Consider the following 16,907-nt stretch of genomic DNA (forward strand, 5'->3'; position numbering starts at 1 on the left):
CACAGACTCATGCAGGCACATGAATGTACACATGAAGTAGAAGGTAACAAATCACTGTTTTAGGGGGTTTGTTGGTTTGATTTTTTACTTTTAAAAAGGACTGTCTTATGTCCCAATGCAACCTGGCCACTTCTGTCCCAGAGACACCAAGGAGGCAGAGATGATGGGGTGTGGAGTGGATGAGGAACATGATACATTCTCTTCTAGGGGCTTAGACTCTGGAGCAAAAGGCAAAGCATAAGTAGTAGTCGCCAGGGTTGCAAGGTTGAGGCTAGGTCTAGTAGCAGAGCTGATGTATAGAAGCCATAGTGACTGCACCCTGCACAGTTAATCTGCCTCCAAGACTCCACATTTCTGAAGTAAAAGATCCCTGGTCATCACCTTGGCAGACATTATGCCTAAGATATCTTACTTAATGTTTACTGTCTGCTTTTCTTTACTTGTCAAAAGAAGCTAGGAAGATTCCTAGGCATTGAGTATTTAAAAAATAGATTAATGACATCTATTTGCCTATCTATCTGTTTATCTGTCTATCTATCATCTATCTATCATCTGTGATTTATTTCTGTCTATCATGTCTATCTATTATCTATTTCTATGTATCATCTTTTTATCCACCTATCATTTATTTCTGCCTATCTATCATCTATTTTTATCTATCATATATTTCTATCACATATATATACTCTATGAATCTATCTACCTACATAGCACCAATCATTCATGTATCTCTATATTTATGTTTACACATAGTAACCTATGTATTTCCTGAAGCAAGATCCCAGCTGGAGAAATAAAACTTATATCTCCCGAGAATTGCTATCCTGAGGAACTAGAAATAAAAATCTATTATCAGTTTATGGAAATTACAGAAATCAACCAATTCATCATTGCTTGTCACAACATGGCTGATTTTTGTTTTTATTTTTTGCATTATGTATTTTTTTATTTTATTGTTGAGATAATAGTATAATTATAACATCTCTTCCTTCACTTTCCTCCCTCCAAATCCTCCTTTTTTACTGTTTCCCACTCTTCTTCAAATCTGTGGAGTCTTTTTTCAGTAATTGTTATTGTATTTTAAATATAAACTGTCAGTTCATGTAAGGTTGCTTGTATACATGCCTGCAGGGCTGACCATTTGGTACTGGACAACCAATTGATATACTCTTTCCTAGGGAGGATCACTGCTACTATTTCCAGACTTCCTCTGCTGCCTCTAGTACTTTGTGTAGGGTTGAGCCTTGTGAACTTTGCCTGTCTATTTGGGCGTGGCCATTGGTGTTGTCCTTGTTCAACATTTGGGCAGTCATAGTGCTGAGACTTTATGAGTTACTTTCAGTAACTTTTGGAGTTTTACTTTTAGTAACTTTTGGAGTTATTAGGAGACACAGTCTTACAATAGACTTCCTCATTCTCTGACTTCTGTCCTCTATTCTGCAATGTCTCCTGAGCCTTTGGTGTAGGAGTGTTCTGTTGATGTATTGAGACAGAATCTCTTTATATAGTCAAGGATGATCTTGAACCTCTGATCCCCCTGACTGCACATTCCAGATGCTGAGATAACAGATGTGCAGAAATCCAGGACTGTCTCTACTCTACCAATTGAGCTGCATCCCCAGCCTCAGCTCCATTATTTATTCTTTTTTCTTCACATTTGTGAGGGATTTGTTTTTTATTGTTTTTATTGAGCTATATATATTTTCCCCTCTCCCCCCTTCCTCTCCCCTCCTTTTCTGCCCTCTCACATAATCCCCATGCTCCCAATTTAGTCAGGAGATCTTGTCTTTTTCTACTTTCCATGTAGATTAGATCCATGTATGTCTCCCTTAGGGTCCTCTTTGTTGTCTAGGTTCTCTGGGATTGTAAATCGTAAGCTGGTTTTTCTTTGCTTTATGTCTAAAAATCACTTATGAGTGAGTACATATGGTAATTGTCTTTCTGGGTCTGGGTTACCTCATCAGTATGATGTTTTCTAGATCTATCCATTTGTCTACAAATTTCAAGATGTCGTTTTTTTCTGCTGTGTAGCACTACATTGTATATATGTACTACCTTTTCCTTATCCATTCTTCAGTTGAGGGGCATTTAGGTTGTTTCCTGGTTCTAACTATGACAAACAATGCTGCTATGAACATAGTTGAGAACATGTCCTTGTGGTACAATTGAGCATTTTGGAAGTATACACCAAAAGTGGTATTGTTGGGTCTTGAGGAAGGTTGTTTCCCTATTTTCTGAGAAATCCCCATACTGTGGGACAATGGTCTGTACCCTGTTAATTGTATTTTAATAAAATGCTGATTGGCCAGTAGCCAGGCAGAAAGTATAGGCAGGGTAAGAACAGGAGAATTCTGGGAAGAGGAAAGGATCAGTTTGCAGTCATGGCTCAGCCACAGAAGAATCAAGATAGAAAGATATGACTGCCTTGCTGAAGAAGGGTGCTGGGCCATGTGGCTAACATGGACAAGAGTTGTGGGCTGATTAAGTTATGGGAGTTGGTGGGAGTCCTGAGCTAATAGGCCAATTAGTTTGTGATTGGTGTGGAACTCTGTGTGTTTATTTGGGACTGGATGGCTGTGGGACCTGGTGGGACTAAAACCTCTGTCAACATCACAGAAAATCTGAGAGTTTGCTTCTTTTTGTTCTAGAGTTTTTAGGTGTTCTTTAACTCACTAATGTGTGATTCTTCCAACTTTTTTATGTAGGCTTTTAGTGATATGAACTTTCCTCTTAACACTGCTTTCATTGTATCCCATAAATTTGGGTATGTTGTGTGGTCATTTTCACTGATTTTTTAGGAAGCCTTTAATTTCTTCCTTTATTTCTTCCTTGACCCATTGGTGATTCAAGCGAGCATTGTTTAATTTCCATGTGTTTGTGGGCTTTCTGGCATTAGTGTTACTGTTGAATTCTAATTTTAAGTCATGGTAATGCAATAAGATGCATGGAGTTATTCCAATTTTCTGTATCTATTGAGGTTTCTTTTGCTACCTCATATGTGGTCAATTTTTGAGAAGGTTCCATGAGGTGCTAAAAAGAAGGTATATTCTTTTTTTTTTTTGGATGGAATGTTCTATAGATGTCTGTTAAGTCTATTTGAGTCATAACATCTGCCATTTCCCTTATTTCTCTGTTAATTTTCTGTCTGGCAGACCTGTCAAGTGGTAAGAGTGGGGTGTTGAAGTCTCCCACTATTAGTGTGTGGGTTTTAATGTGTGATTTAAGCTTTAGTAGTGTTTCTTTTACATATGAGGGTGCCCTTGTATTTGGGACATAGCTATTCATTATTGAGATTTCCTCTTCATGGATTTTTTTTCCTGTGACTAATATGAAATGCCTTTCTTTGTCTCTTTTGATTTATTTTAGTTTGAAGTCTATTTTGTTAGATATTAGGATAGCTACACCAGCTTGTTTCTTAGGTTCATTTGATTGGAATTTTTTTCCCCAAACCTTTACTCTGAGGTGTTGAAATATGAGCGGCGGGGCTGCATCCCCGGCACCCGGCCGCCCGCATGGCTAGCTTATGCCCGAAATAATTACACGGAAACTGTATTCTTTCAAACACTGCCTGGCCCGGCTAGTTCCAGCTTCTTATTGGCTAGCTCTTACATATTGTTCTAACCCCATTTCTAATATTCTGTGTAGCCCACGAGCTGGCTTACCAGGGAGGATCTTAACCTGCGTCTGTCTGGAGCGGGAGAATCATGGCGACTCCTCCACTAAGCTTCTTTCTCCCAGAATTCTCTTCTGTTTTCTCCACCCACCTAAGGGTGGGCCTATCAAGGGGCCTAGGCAGTTTCTTTATTAATAAGAAATCACTCCCACATCATTTCCCCTTTTTCTGTTTAAACAAAAAAGAAAGGCTTTAACTTTAACATAGTAAAATTACATATAACAAAACAGTTATCAAGTAAGAATTACAGTTACAATATTTATATCTATTTTATCTCTTATCATAACTAAGGAAAACTATAACTATCCATTCTTCAACTCCATCAAAGACTCCAGAAGGATATAATATTACCTATCAAACAAGAAATAAGAAAACTCTAGAAATGACAGAGACATCTCGCTGCCTGGACAGTCACCCAAAGTTCCTCTGTACCGTTGGGGCATCCATCTTCGGCCTACAGGCCCATAGTATCCAGCAGACATTCTCATCAAGCAAGAAATTCCAAAGACAGTTCAGTCACTTTTTGCTGTGTCCTGCAGAATGTCTCACAGACTCTTTCATGAAGCAGGAACCCCAAAAGGTCATCTCACCTTTAGGCAAGTTCAGCAGTCCTCTCTCTGCGGGTTCTCTGTGTCCAGTTTATGCAACAGTCCAGGCAAGAGCAGTTTCTTGCCCAAATGGCTATCAAACTCCATAAGGATTCTCTTCGATGCCCATCTTCCTCTTGAAATAGATTGGTGCTGCCAGGAGCAAATGTGTCTCATTGTCATGAAAAACCCTAAGTTATTAAAATATCTTAAATGCCATATTCTGCAGCCTTTGAAAGATATGAAGAATGCCTATCTAACTAAAATATCTCTCTATATATCTAGAAAATCTAACTAACATGACTACAAGCTTAAGTATTAGCGATGATTATCCATTAACAACCTATATTTCCTAATTATACATTACATTTTTAAATGAACTACACAATCACAATACCTTAATCAAGATCAAAAATACATATACATATAACAAAATTGACCATAAAATCCATACCAATGCAAATTATTCATATCTATATCATATCCCCCTTTAAATGTAAAAGAACATTTATAAACAATATTTGGGAACATGGGCGTAGTTTTTTCTCTACAAACTGCTTCCTGCTGAATAGGGGCGTCGTTAATTAGGTTGTTCATGATATAACCTGTATGCTAGTTTCATCTCAGTTGGCAATTGAGCGAAGCAATTTTTTGAGGGTATTCACAGCAACCTTTCAGGAGGGCGTGGTCTATCATACCAAATCGGAATAGATGCAATCCACAGGGTCTCATCCTCTGCAAAAACAAAAGAAGACCCTCTCCAAAGCATCATATCCTTAGACCCAAATTCTGAAATCATAATACCCTTATATCCATTTTGGTTTAGATTGGCAGCCCATGTAATGAAATGTCTCTCTGTACTTAGCTCCTTCACAGTCAAAAATTTTAAAGAAAACACAATGTACATAATCCAGACTCTCTGTGAATTTTCCATTTTTACGTGGCTTATATTTCTTTATTTCTTTTAATCTATAACTCTCTGTACTTCTGTACTCTGTCTCTTTAAAGACTTTACCCTTTTTCTTTTTAAGACATTAACTTTATTCTTTATATTCTTTTTCTTCTCTTTCCCAAGCCTACGTACATTTATCCAACAGTGTCTGAATCTGTTTTATTGTGAATCTGTAATTTCTTTACTATACAGGAGCATTTCTTAAAATGTTAAGCATTTCTTAAAAACTTAAGTTGCACCATTTACAGGTAATACGGTACTGCCTGTGTCCTGCCCAGTCTAAACCTTAACTGCACGGTTTTAAGGTAATTACGGTAGTTCCTGCCTGAGATCAGCACAGTTCAGCATGGAGCAGCCGCTCCTGCCTCAGAGTCATTTGGTGCCCCTGAACCATTCACAGTTTCAGGCACACAGCAAGTCCACATTGGAGCCGCACTCAGCAGTTTAACTCTGAGACTGAGTGTGCAGCACAGAAACTCTTTTCATCCAAGTTACAGCCAAATCTGACATGCAGAGCACTGCGCAGTCTGAAAATGCGTCTCTGTATAGCGGCAGGAATCCGCCATGCTCTTCCGCCTGCCTAAGCCTGATTCTGCCTTCTGCCCAGGTGCAGGCGGGGAGCTCTGAGCCATCTGCATGGTCTCAGAGCACTCTCCTCCGATCCCAAGCGGAACACAAACATCCAGTCCCATAAAAGCCTTGAAATGCTTTAAAGCCAGAGTTCATGCTGGCAGCACAGCCCCCAGGAAGCCGCGCTTTAAAATGATGTAGCTTATTTTTCTGCTGTTGTAGCTGAATCAGGAATCTCTCTACAGCACGCCACCAACAAAACAGCAAAAATCTGTGTTAAACTCTCTCTCCCTTATTTTTAAGCCTTCTCAGGTTTTTAAGTGGATTTAGCCCATCACGTCTGGGCGCCATCTGTTGAAATAGGAGCGGCAGGGCTGCGTCCCCGGCACCCGGCCGCCCGCATGGCTAGCTTATACCCAGAAATAATTACACGGAAACTGTATTCTTTCAAACACTGCCTGGCCCGGCTAGTTCCAGTTTCTTATTGGTTAGCTCTTACATATTGTTCTAACCCATTTCTAATATTCTGTGTAGCCCACGAGCTGGCTTACCAGGGAGGATCTTAACCTGCGTCTGTCTGGAGCGGGAGAATCATGGCGACTCCTTGACTCAGCTTCTTTCTCCCAGCATCCTGTTCTGTTTACTCCACCCACCTAAGGGTGGGCCTATCAAAGGGCCTAGGCAGTTTCTTTATTAGTAAGGAATCACTCCCACATCACTGAGGCAATGTCTGTTTTTGAGATTGAGGTATGTTTCTTGTATGCCGCAGAAGTATGGTTCTGTTTTTATATCCAATCTGTTAGCCTATGTCTTTTTATAGGTGAATTGAGTCCATTTATATTAAGGAATATTAATGACCAGTGATTGTTAGTTCTTGTTATTTTAGTTTTCATTGTTGGTGATGTTATAGTATGTGAATTTCCCTTCTTTGGATTTGCTGCAGTGATATTATCTGTTTTTTGTTTGTTTGTTTGTTTGTTTGTTTTTTTGAGACACAGTTTCTCTATGGTTTTGGAGCCTGTCCTGGAACTAGCTCTTATAGACCAGGCTGGTCTTGAACTCACAGAGATCCGCCTGCATCTGCCTCCCGAGTGCTGGGATTAAAGGCGTGCGCCACCACCGCCCGGCTAGTATCTGTTTTTTATGGATGTATTATTTATTATTTGTGTATTATTATCTATTATCTGTGTTTTTGTGGATGTAGCCAACTTCCTTGGGTTGGAGTTTTCATTCTAGTACTTTGTGTAGGGCTGGGTTTGTGGCTACATTTTGGTTAAATCTGGTTCTGTCATGTAATATCTTGTTTTGTCCAACAATGGTGATTGAAAGTTTTGCTGGGTATAGTAGTCTTGTCTGGTATCCAGGGTATCTTAATGTCTGCATAACACTTGACCAGGACCTTCTAGCTTTCATTGTTTCCATTGAGAAGTCAGCTGTAATTCTGATAGGTCTGCCTTTATTTGTTATTTGGCCCTTTTCCTTTGTAGTTCTTAATATTCTTTCTTTATTCTGTATGTTTAGTGCTTTGATTATTATGTGGTGAGGGGACTTTTTTTTTAACCTAGTCTATTTGGTGTTCTGTAAGCATCTTGAATCTTCATATGCATATCTTTCTTTAGGTTGGGAAAGTTTTTTTCTATGATTTTGTTGAATATATTTTCTGTGCTTTTGAGTTGGACTTCTTCTTTTATCCCTATTATTCTTAGGTTTGGTCTTTTCATGGTGTCCCATATTTCCTGGATATTTTGTGTTAAGTTTTTGTTAGATTTTATGTTTTCTTTGACCGATGAGTCTATTTCTTCTATTGTATCTTCAGCACTTGAGATTCTCTCTTCCATCTCTTATATTCTGCTGTTTATGTTTGCATTTGTGGTTCCAGATCATTTTCTCATAATTCCAATTTCAATAACTGGTGTGGGACAATTCTGTATTATGTTAATTATGTTTTAAATGAACACTGATTGGTCAGTAGCCAATAATAATCAAACCACTAAACATGCAGAATAAAGAAAGAATATTAAGAACTACAAAGGAAAAGGGCCAAGTAACATATAAAGGCAGACCTATCAGAATTACAGATGACTTCTCAATGGAAATAATGAAAGCTAGAAGGTCCCAGAAGTACAGGCGCAAAAACCAGATAGGAAGTAGAGGCAGGTCAATGGGAACAGGAGAATTCTGGGAATGAGGAAGTCCATTCCTCCCCAGTCCTGCCCAGACCACGGAAGAAGCAAGATGTGACCTACCCTGCAGAAAAAGGTACCGAGTCATGTGGTTAACATAGATAAGAATAATGGGTTCATATAAGTTATAAGAGTTAATAAGAAGCCTGAGCTAATGGGCCAATCATTTTATAACTAATATAGACTTCTGTGTGATTCTTTGGGACCTAACAACTGTGGGAACCTGGCAGGACAGAAATCCCAACAAGTAGGCCCTCATGTTATATATAACTCACTTGGTTTGTGTTTTCTTTGTTGTCTCTATTTCGGTTTTCAAGTCTTGAATCATTTCTTTCATTTGTTTGATTGCTTTTTCTTGTTTTTCCTCAAGGAATTTGTTGAGCTCTTCCAAGTTTTTGTTAGTCTTTTCCTCCATTTCTTTGAGGAAATTTTTCATTTCCTGCTTAAGGGCTATCTGTGTCTCTGGTGATCAATCTTCCAGGTGCCAGTGGATCCAAGGCTCAGATGGTTGCTCCTTGTGGTACAGTCGGGGACACAAGTTCAGTTACCCCGGAGGTCCCTTGGTGTTCCCAGATGTCACTTAGCACTCCAGGGGTGCTCTGTAATCCTAGAGGTTGTTAGGGCTTGCTCCAATGGAGGTTGTTTGTTTCTGGCTGCTCCTGCTGAGGTCACTGCCTTGGGCCTGCTCTGGCAGAGGTTGCTGACTCAGCCCAGCTCTAGAGAAGGTTGCTGATTTGATCTTGTTCCCTCAGAGGTCACTGACTCGGGCCTGGTTTCGCAGAGGTTTCTGGCTGGCGCCTGCTCTCTTGGAGGTCACTCCCTTGTACCTGCTCCAGTGGAGGTCACTGACTCAGTTTTATTTTTATTTTATTTGCATCAGTGTTTTGCTTGCATGATGTCTGCATGAAAATAACATGGCTGATTTTTAATTGCTTGATGTTTTGTTGCTTTCTGGAAGTGGTTGTTTTGTTTGTGAATTATGTTTGTTTATTTGTTGTTCCTCTGAGACATGGTCTCACTGGGTAGCACTGTCTACCTTTGGAATTGGTTAGGTCATCCAGTCTAGCTTCAATCTGACAGAGGGCTACCTGCTTCTGCCTCCTGAGTGCTGGGATTTAAGGGGCATAACACCACCATGCCCAGGTTAACATGAATGCTTTTTAAGAAATAATTTACTTTTAATTTGAAATTGGACCAGAAAAAAAAATTGTGTGTGTGATTCAGAATTTTTTGCCCACTTTGGTAAACACCTGCAGATCTAATTATCTTAGTAGGGGCTATCTCTCCTGCCTTTCCCTTGGCCTGCTGTGCAAGGAAGGCTTCATTACTATCAAACACATCATTTTCTTAGACATCATTTGTTGCCAGTGCATAAGAAGTCTCTTATTTTGTTTTCTAATGAGCTGATGGCAGAGAAGAAATATCTAGGCTGAATTACCAAATGTTCTTCATACAATAAAATTTGATCATGTATTTCCCCTCTCTCAACTCCTCCCAACCTCCCTACCCACCCAACTTCATGTCCTCCCCCTTCTCGCCTATATGTTCTCTCTCCTGCTCTCACTATCAAAAATAAGATAAAATAAACCCAAACCAAAACAAACAAAAATACCAATTTGATAAGAAAAAAAAATCCCCAACAAAAAACCCACAGGGGAAAAAAACCACGGAATTCACTACATGTTGGTCAGCTCCTCTGGGGCAGGAACACTGCCATGTAGTGTGTTTGATAAACCCAGGGACAAAAACAAAAGCAAAAGTAACAAATAAGGAAACAAAGAAACCTGATTTTCCATTTGCCAGCAACCATCATTTGCAAATGTCTTCTTGGTTAGGAGTAGACCCCCCATGCCTTCTTCACCCTCTCAATGCTGGGACCCCATCTGGCTTGAACCCATGCAGGTCTTATGTATCACCACACTGCCTGTGTATTCACATGTATATCAGTCCTGCTGTATCTGGAAGGCAGTTTTCTTGGACTCCACTTCCCCTGGTCCATAATCTTCTAAGTTGATGATCCTTGAGGGGAAAGGTTTGATGAAGACATCTCATTTGGGACTGATGCTCTTAAGTCTCTACCTCTCTGTACGCTGTTCAGTTGTGGGAAGAGACGTGTTTTTAAAGGTCTGTGACTGTAGCTGTTAGCATATGAGGCTATTTCATCTGAATACATTAATAGGGTCTGAAGAAATGGCACTGGGGTTAAGAATATTTGTTGCTTTTTCAGAGGACCAAGTTTTATTCCTCTGCACCCACATGGTGGCTCACAACCATCAAAGATCCAGATTCCAGGGGATCCCATGCCTCTCTGGCTTCCACATGCATTTCACATACATGTATCCAGGCAAGGCAGTCATACGCATAAAATAAAAATAAATAATATCTTTAATACTAGAGAAGATGTTAAGCTATGTAATTCTGGGATCAAGAGATGGCTCAGTCAACCTAGTGCTTGCTGTGCAAGCATGAAGGCCTAAGTTTGATTCTCAACACTACATAACCAGCTGGATTTGGTGTGTACAATTGTAATTCAAGCACTGGGGAAGCAGAGACATTTGGATCTCAATGGCCAGCCAGTGTAGTTGAACTAGTGAGCCTCAGGTCCCAGTAAAAGAGGTTGTCTCAAAAAATAAGGTGGACTATACCTGCCCACATACCTACGCAGACATACACTTAGATCTGTACATACACACATGTATATCTGCACATACACATGTACATACACACACAGCTATGTGTATACAAAAACACACGTGCATTCGTGTGTGTGCACACACACAGTCACACTCCCACACGCATCCTGCCTCCCCACTCCAAAAGAAGAAATGCAATGCCACAGAAACTCTCCCATGCTCTGAGGACATGCCATGCATTCACACAGACTCACATAAACACATGAACAGAAAACAATAAAAACCTTTGAAAAATGTATTCATAATACTCCACAATTCATAAATAGTAGACTAAGACGTGGTGGGGTCTAGATATTGCTGAGAACCTGAGACAGACATAAGCAACCGATGACCAAGATGCTCTCAGAATTTTCTTATAAGCTCTGCTTTTTGGAGCTACTAGGAGAGAAGTGTGAACATCATTTGTGCATGAACAGGATGCAAAGGAGAAAAGAATGAGAGAAAAGAAGCTACCGGGAAAAGACCCAGTCAAAGGAGTTCTGAATGGCTCTGCTGGGTTGGGCACATTCCACAGAAATGATTTTTCTCATGACATTTGTCTCTGTGAGGACATGAACACTATTAGCTGGGGACTCCCCAGGGGACTCTCCAGTAAAGAAAAGAATTGCTTCATTTCTAAAAATCCCGTTCCCATTTGGAGGGTGAGAAGTTCAAGATCCCATCCTAGGGAGCAGCTTCTTTGGCCAGGCTTTCTCCTGAAGAAACCCTGTGCCTTCTCTCCTTGCTGAACCCTGGAGTTTGGTATGTAATGAAGGGTATCTCAAGGATCAGACAATGTGAGCCCAGGACAACCATGGAACCTCTCTAGAATTAAGATGCATTACCACTGACTAGTTCAGCAGAGGCCAAAGTCAGCAAAACTCAGGTTTGTGGAAAGGCAGCTAAACTGTAGACTACACAGTAATGTCTGTGTGATGTAGATGGGAAAAGGACATTTAAAGTGAAAGAGGGTGTGCGGTTTCTTGCAACATAGACACTGAGAAGTTGGGATGGATAGCAGAAAGTGGTAGTGATGATGGTGTTGATCCAAAGAAGAAGAGGAAGAAGAAGAAGAAGAAGAAGAAGAAGAAGAAGAAGAAGAAGAAGAAGAAGAAGAAGAAGAAGAAGAAGAAGAAGAAGAAGAAGAAGAAGAAGAAGAAGAAGAAGAAGGCTATCTTTAATTGAAGCCTTGCTGCCCTCCAAGTACAGTGCTAATATTTTAAGGATATTCTCCTGTCAGCTCCTCTACTGGGCTAGGGAAGGAGATGGGTTGACAGAGCGCTTGCCGTATAAACATGAGGGTCTGAGTTCAATCCAGCCACCTACATAAAATGCTAGACATGGTGTTTATAATCCCAGAATTGGGAAGGAAAGGCAGGATGATGGGCTCACTGACCAGTCACTTAAGGCGAATTGGCAAACTCTATCACTGCCTCAAGAAACAAGGTGGAGAGATCCTGAGGATAAACACCCGAAACTGACCTCTGCCTTCCACATGTTTGTGCACATGTGTGGTACTTATGTACCGCCCCCTACACCACCATTAAGATCAAATCAGGTCCAGTCGACTGAGGAATAAGGCAAGAATTAGTGAGCAATCAAAGGCTCCATAGCAGTAAAAAGCAACAGTATGTAACCTTGACAAATCTCCCCATTACCACTAGCTCATATAAACAGGGTGTCCTCATTTGCAAAAGACATAGGCTAACCTGAAAATACTCCATCTCCCTCAAGGTCCTTTATCACCTCACAGTGCGGTATGATCCCTGTCTTCCTCTCTAAGATGAGAAGGAAATCTGGGATCAGGTGGGGAAGGAAGCTTACGTTACCAAAACAGAAAACAACAACAACAACAACACCCCCCCCAAAAAAAACAAAACTTCTTTCTGCCCAGCTGAGGCCAATGGGAAACTCCATGACTCCTCTGTGAGAATGATGCTGCCAGTGCCCGGAAGACATCTCAGGACTGCCAGAAGCCAGGGAGAAGCTCAATAGAGCCAGGTTTTGCAGCCAAGGAGGCAGCCATTCTATTTTTGCATTTTCCCTTAACTGGAAGCTACTAGATTGTTTTCAGAAATATTTGGGAAACTAAAATCTCATCATCTTAAACAACAGAGGAAGATTTTGAGGTTTTGCATATTCCTTCTGACTCAGGGAAGCGGGAGGGAGGAGCAGTGGAAAAACATTGTATCTGTCTGCTTTCTGGAATACACCACTCTGCTTATAAATGTGCTGGCCTAGAAGCAAGAGTGTCTCTGTCATTTTCATATCACTTGGACGAGCTTCATAGACCATGATTTGGCCTTTTACTAGGACAGGGAATCTATGGCCCCTCACTGCCAAGTGAGGGGATGAAGTAACTAAATTTTAAAAACTACCAGGAAAACACTGCAAAGCTAGAAGCATTTTCATTTTTGCCAGGGACTCCCCAGACTTCTATTTTTACACGACACGTGTCAGCTCTGTAGGCAGCACCGTCTCCTGGCCTTCTTACTGGGCTGAGATGTTCAATAAGACCTGAGCTAGCTGCTGACCCCTGTCTTCTGTGGTTCTGCTCTTGAGCGTGCAAAGACCTCACTTCCTCATTTTATCCCCGTGCTCAGAAGGAGATCCCTACAGTTCACGCTGCGGGGGCAGCCACACCATCTTCTTCAAGGCCACTTTATGGCTTATCATCCTCCATCCTGGGGCTGGCAGTAAGGATGCAATACACCCAGAGGTTGTGTTTTCCTCAAACCCTAACGGCCACACTGATGGCATTAGGAAGCATGGCCTCTGGAAAATGATTAGTCTTGAAGATGAAACTCTCACAAATTGAGATTAGTAGCTTTGTTAAAGGACACTGTAGATCATCTATCTTACCCTCTGTCTTCTATATAAAGACACAAAAGAAGATAACAGCCTTAAAGATGGATGGGAATCCTCTCCAGAGCCTATGTTGTTCTGTGGACTCAGAGATCCAACCTCTAGAATGATAAATAATTTTCTGTAGTCTCTAAAATACCTAGTTTATAGTACTTTGATGGAGTGCAGTGGAGGAACTATTGGTGGTTCTTGGGCAGGTAGAAGGATCTTTTGTGACTGTCTTTGTCCAATGGCAATCCACGTCACAGGGGACAGCCTGCTGTGAATGGGCAGAGTCCATTAGGCCTCACACATTATTGCTCAATGAAGATGTCAAGGACCAGGAAGGTCCGGTCTGGCTCCTCATTCTCCTCTAACACATCTATGAGTGCTCCCACGCAGTCTGAGGAACGAGGACCTCATCTTTTAAACTTAACCATCCTCCTGCTGGTGGATGTCTTTGCATGACTCAGGGTCCCTGCTGGAGAATCCGACTCCCTAAAACAGGCAGCGGCATTTTGATCCCCAGATGAGTGGCCCACGGAGGGCCCATGAGGAGGTCACTGCAAGTCTGGGTAAGAGCTCCTCAGCTACACATACATGTGCATTATTATCATCACCATTATTAGTGCATCTCAGGAATGCACACTCCAAAGCCTCCTGAGCACACACACAGGAAATATGGATGGATGTTTGCATTAGCTCCATCTGACAGAAAAATTTGTCTAGAAATCAGGCAAATGTTCACTGGCAGAAAATCAAGTAGCAAAATTCAACATACTTCATATGCTAACATATTACCATTTTGAAGATACACAAGTGCCAGGTATCTGAAACAACATGGATGGACTGAAAAACACTGTGCTAAGCAGAGAGAAGGACCATGCTAAGAAAATTGCATGTAGGATAATCCTTCTGTATGCTATAAATGTGCATTACTCTCCTTGGTTGATAATAAAGTCGATTTGGCCTATAGCGAGGCAGAATAAAGTCAGGTGAGAAAATCACACTGAAAATACAGAAAGGAAAAAGGGCAGAGAGAGGGGGAGATGCGAGCCAGCAGCCAGATGAACAAGATGGGCTAGAGGTCAGGTAAAGCCACAAATCATGTGGCAAAATGTAGATTAATAAAAATGCGTTAATTTAAGTTGTAAGAGCTAGTTAGTAATGAGCCTGAGTGATAGGGTGAGCATTTTGTAATTAATATAAGCTTTTGTGTGATTAGTTGGGACAGAAAAGCTCAACTCTGTGTACAACATGTGACCTGGATTCTTTTCTATAAGGACCCAAAGCTAGTTTAGGTGTTTAGGGTTGGTCAACAGGGTAGGTATGCTTTTAAAGGAGATTGTGGGAGAGCTTGGCTCTTCCTCTTCTCACCTCAGTCAGGAAACTATAATCTCCAATCTCTCTCTCTCTCTCTCTCTCTCTCTCTCTCTCTCTCTCTCACACACACACACACACACACACACACACACACACACACACACACACACCAGAGGTCAATAGCATGTAATTTTTATGGTTCTCTGCCTTATTTCTTGAGGCTGAGCCTGGAGGCCACTAATTCAGGTAGATTGCGTTGCAAATGAACTCCAGGCTTTTTCCTGTCTCAACTTTCCCAAAACTGGCATTCCAGGTATATGAGATGATTGGCTCTTTATGCAGGTGCTGGGGATCCAAGCTCGGGTGCTCATGCATGTATGCTTGTATTTTACCCGCTCAGCCATCTCCCTAGCCCCAACCTGTTCTTTAAGAAGCAGAGGAATGAGCAACATCAAAGGAAGCAGCAGAATGGGCCAGTGAGGGTGTGGGTAAAAGAGGGTCATGAAGGCTTGCATTCCAAGTAGCATTACGGCTCAGATTTAGGTGACATTTATCCTGTTATAATAAGAAGTTATACATGTGTGTGTGTTCACATGTGTACATGTGTGTGATAGGTGTGTGCGTGTATAGTTAGTCATCTTACCTAAGTTAAATAAAAAGCATTTAAATTTCAATGTTCAAAACTGGGATATTTTTTAAATCTAAGCCTATTATTTTGAATGTGCCAAAGACTTAATTACCACTGAATTTTGGACTTGGAATGCCCTCCTAAAGACCGATGTATTCAAGGCTTGGGCCTAGTGGAAACCAGCAGAAACTCTGAAGAGTGGGTCTGCTAAGAGCCTTGCAGCCTCTGGGGTGAAGGTGAGTGAGGGTGGGAGCCTGCCTCTTCCCCCCCCTCTCATATCTCTATGGTCATAAAGTGGGAAGCTTTGGGCCCATCAAGTACTTCCTGCCGAGTTTTCTACACTGCCTCAGGCCCCAAAGCAATAGCATCAACTCACCTTGGCCTGTAAAACTCAGCCAAAGAAACCTTTTCTCTTTGTAGTTGGATCCATCCTGGGCATTTCCTCCAGGAACAGAAAGCTGACAGTCGTGTTTGCAGAAGTCCCCAGTGTCCTAACTCCCAGTCTACAATTGCTTCTCTTATACTCACCCCAAATTAGTTTTCTTCTCTCCTTGCTTCTTTGTTGGTGACAAAGCAACACTTGGCTCACACAAATGGATGGATTCCCACTTTTGACGCACAAGTGATGGGTTCATGGTCCCACTCAAGATTCTCCTAGTCTGTGTCATCCTTGGAAGGCCTGGCTGACCTCGGTTGAATTGTATCTACTTTAAACGTTGAAATATTCACTTTGACTCTGGTTTTAGGTGTTTGCCATCTTAAAGAAAAATGGCCACCAGGAATGTACTGTTCAGCATGCTTTCTGTATTTGAGATTTTGGTGACATTATGCACATGAATGGGACACACACTGAGCTTCAAGGGAAGAAAGCATCAAATGAAACGTTCATTACCAACAATTTAAGTAAATTGTCATCATTTGGTGATATGAATTATGCTGTGTCACATCTATGAATTTTGATTATTCAATATCAGATATGTGCCTCTTTCCTCTCCCAAGAATGGAAGAGAACAAATCCATCCCATCTATCAGTGGGGTGCAGTGTGAAATGTGGGGCTGTCACTATCTGGTGGGCGTTCATTGCACAAGCACCTCAACATGTCTATAGCGATCCTTCCTTTGAAGACCTTGTGTTTAATTTCTCGAACATGAACTTTTAATGCTTGCCGTGCAATGCCCCAAGGGTAATTGTTCTAATTCTCTTACAAGACTGAATATGATTGCTCTGTTGGGATACTAAGAAACTGTTTGACTATGCCTTTTATGGACTGTTTAAGGAAATCAAGGGAAAGTTTCATGTCCATTTTCTTGCCATGTATTTGACGAAGTTGAACTTTCTTGCTCCTTGAAGTTAGGCAGAGCTGTGCCCCTTGCTTTGGCCAGTGAATCATGAGCACTGAGATTGAGTATGGGTTCTGTTGGCTTTCTTTTTACCTGCACTGGTAAACATGGAGCTGGTCTCCCTCCTACTTCCT

Source organism: Alexandromys fortis, unplaced genomic scaffold (assembly GCF_014885135.2).
Source record: "Alexandromys fortis isolate MF-2015 unplaced genomic scaffold, M_Fortis_MF-2015_v1.1 scaffold_12, whole genome shotgun sequence".
NCBI classification, from domain to species: Eukaryota; Metazoa; Chordata; class Mammalia; order Rodentia; family Cricetidae; genus Alexandromys; species Alexandromys fortis.